This window comes from Brachyhypopomus gauderio, chromosome 1, assembly GCF_052324685.1.
Source record: "Brachyhypopomus gauderio isolate BG-103 chromosome 1, BGAUD_0.2, whole genome shotgun sequence".
NCBI classification, from domain to species: Eukaryota; Metazoa; Chordata; class Actinopteri; order Gymnotiformes; family Hypopomidae; genus Brachyhypopomus; species Brachyhypopomus gauderio.
The window spans coordinates 7,578,900-7,582,439 of record NC_135211.1 but is presented as its reverse complement, the minus strand read 5'-3'; positions in this window follow the sequence as shown (position 1 = coordinate 7,582,439).

Below are 3,540 nucleotides of genomic sequence, written 5' to 3'. Positions count from 1 at the left end.
GTTAAGCCAAACTTGTTTCCTTTCTGCTTCTATTAGCTCCACTCAAAACACAGCATGAACATTGAAAGTGCTGTGTCAACCTTCCTAAACTAAAGTCTCCCACAGTCCTCAGCAAGTGGTGTGTTAGCCGGCCAATGGGAAGTGAAGTTGCTGTTGTGCTTTACATTTACATTACACGGATCATTTTAAGTTATGAAGTGTAAAGTAATATGTTTACAAAATATATTTACAAAATCTTGATACATCAAAGAGTGCATAAAAGCCAATAGTTATTAACATGACCCAGCAGTTTTGATATAGTTTATTAATAATAACATATGTCATGCATGCAAAGTGTTCCTTTATGAAACCCATTGGTTTCTCGGTCGCACCTACAGATGGGACATGCCTACAGCGCTCGGTTTGCTGGTAACGGCGTGGTTGTCTCTGTTCCTGCTTGTGCGTGTATGGTGGGGGTTAGGGGACAAATGAGACCTGCGTGGTTTGGGGTGCACTTGGTGGAGTGCGGCTTAATCACCGGCCCTGAATAGACCGCTGACAATCTCCTCTAGTGGGGAGATTCTTTTTCGTAAAATAAAAAAAAGAGAGAGAAGGGGGCACCCTGAACCCTCCGCAGGCCACACAAGCCTACTCACAATTGCCGGTTGCCTGGGCAATAGCTGCCTTTAGAGGTACTAGAGCTGGAAGCTGGTGTGGCCGTCTGAGACAACATTGTGCCTCCTGGGAGATGGCGGTCTGGGAAGAAGCACGCAGACACTCCCAACCTGCTCGCACTGGGCCCAGGCACCTACCCACGCAGAGCCAGGTCCGGAGCTCCTCCCGCTCCACACGCCGTAGATGGGGCCTACTGAATCACTGTGCTATGCTCTAATCTGCTGTTCACCTAATGAATGGACTAAGGGATTGGTTTGCAAATGAGGCTGTCAGGCAGATGCTGGGAGTTGTATTTTATGTCAAAAGGGGGGGCTTTTATGTTGGATATAAACTGTATGCACATGGGGGGCGTTTCTATCCAGTTCGGAAAGAGTTGCATCTATATTTGCATTAGAGTGAATACGTACAGAGTGAACTATTGTAATCCACTGTTCTTAGTTGCAGAGAAAGTTGCTCACTTTAATACATCTTTATTTTTTCTTTGAAGACCTATTTTCTAGTATGTTCTTTTTTGTCCTGTGAACAGGATTCCTTCATTTACTAGCTTTTCTTAATGTTTTTGTAATTGTAAGATTTTCATCAAAGGTGAACACCTGCCTGATTGTTCATTGTTAATCAACAGGTTAAATAAGGTCTTATTTGATTAGTGTAACGAGTGCCCCGCCTCTCGTCTCCTTGGGGACCATAACAGGGGAGGTCAGTCATTGGACGTAGTCTGAGGGCAGCTGTATTCATAGGTTGTTCTCCAGAAGATGGGTTTGTGGGGGTGAAGTGCACCACTAGAACTCAAACATGGGCAAAAGGGGTGGGAGAGGGCACCACACACACACACACACACACACACACACACACACACACACACATCAGCACAAATCAATTTACCTTTAATTAACTGAGTAAAGGCATGTGTTGCTGAAAACTTGAAGCGAGGTTTATATTTGTATGTTGTAGAGTGACTGATTAAACCAATTTGGGTTACTGTAGCACTCTGTAAACAGGTCATTAATGTCAGAGAGATGATACTGGTGATAGTAACACTCAGTAACATTTGATCTGCTGAATTAATTAAAAAGTTATTTGTCACGTATATCATACATACATTTACATACATCATACTCAGGTAGAATCTAGACCCAGACCTATAAAGGAAGCTAACAGCACCAGTGGCAAAGAAAAACCTCCCTGAGAGAAATCAGAAGAAACCTTGAGGGGAACAAAATCTCAGAAGGGAAGCCCATTCTCTTCTGGTTGACACTGGAGAGTAAATGCAGGATGAATAAAGTTCCTTTTGCTTTTAACTTGCTATAAAATGTATATGACTGAACCCCAACATCCACACCATTTATATAACATGAAAACTAAAAAAATTGTCCACACAAATACATTTTCAATCTAAACTTAAAAATAGACTCTTTGAGTTCCAAACATTGACTGGAAGGATATTCCACAGCTATTCCAAGTCAATCCAGACTTTTGACCAATACTGTAATTTTGATAAACTGAAAATGCTCTTGCCTCTGTTAACGTTAATAATTCTAGGTGCTAATATAACCATCACCTTGTGATCAAAGTGTTACGGTTCACTTCAATACTGAGGAGAAAGGCCATGAAGAGTTTGAATGTAAATGTTGAAATCAGTTGAAATTGTAATTTGCCTAGAGTTTAGATGGCTAAAAGAATATACTAATAAAAGTAGTTCCAGTACCCTGAGATACAGTTTCGTTATTGATTCTAACCTGCCATGGTTTCACCATTCAGAGAACACACCTGCTAGCTACCTTTAAGCTACACGGTCCAGCTGAGTCAGCTGTTCTGGACTACGACTTTTATTCACCCTGTAATTCCATACTAGCTAGCTACTTTTGTCAGTTTGAGCGTCCTTGTAGTAGGAGTAAACGATATTCCCTACGCTATTTTAACATAATTGTCTAGCAGTCAGTCATTTTATGAAAGGTCTTGAGCAAAGACACAACATGCTCAACTAGCTAGCAGTCTCTCTCCACGTTCTCCTACCTGTATATCCGTAGCTGACGCTGTGGACCCTAGATTGGTTTTGTGTGTATTATAAATCATGCCGCACAACAGGCAATTACTTATACTTCTTATACACAGACCTCGGTTTTATTATGCTGAAGTTTATTCTATGGACTCGAAATTTGAATTCTGAATCATCAGCATGGTAGTGGAAACTAATATGTTTACGAATAGCACTACCAAGAAGTAATATGTATAGCCTAGTGTCAAAACCAGGTCAAAGAACTTCCAGGGTTTCCATATGGGGATGTGTTCTTCACAATTTACTAACTGGTAAACAGGATCTGAACCCAGAAAAGGCTTTACCTGTGACTCTATTAGGCTTTCAGGCCTGTCTAGTAGGACAGCGCTTGTGTCAAATGCTGAGATTAACTTATGTCAAATGCTGAGATTAACCAGCAAAGAAATGTAACCTTGATCAGAAGATAGTCAAAAATCATAAACTTCACTAAAGCTTTCTCTGTAGTGCGATGTGGCCTAAATCCTGACTGAGATGTTTCAAAAAGGTGATTTTATGCAGGTGTGAACTTGCACATCAGTTGAACTACAACGTTCCATATAATCGTATATATAAATGGCAGATATGAAAAAGGTCTAGAATGTGAAAGCTCACACTGGTTGAGTTTTTGATAATATGCTTGATTACTGCTACCTTAAGAGGTTTGGAAATATAGCCAAGACCATGAGAAGAGTTTACTAGTGTTAAGAGAGGCTTGATCATTTCTGATAAAATAGATGAAGGAGTTGAAGGCAAGTTGAAGATTTAAAGGAAGAAATCATAGCTCTGTCTAACCATCTCTGTCTGTTGAAGAGGAGCAAAAATTTATATCTAACATTATTGTTCACATTATC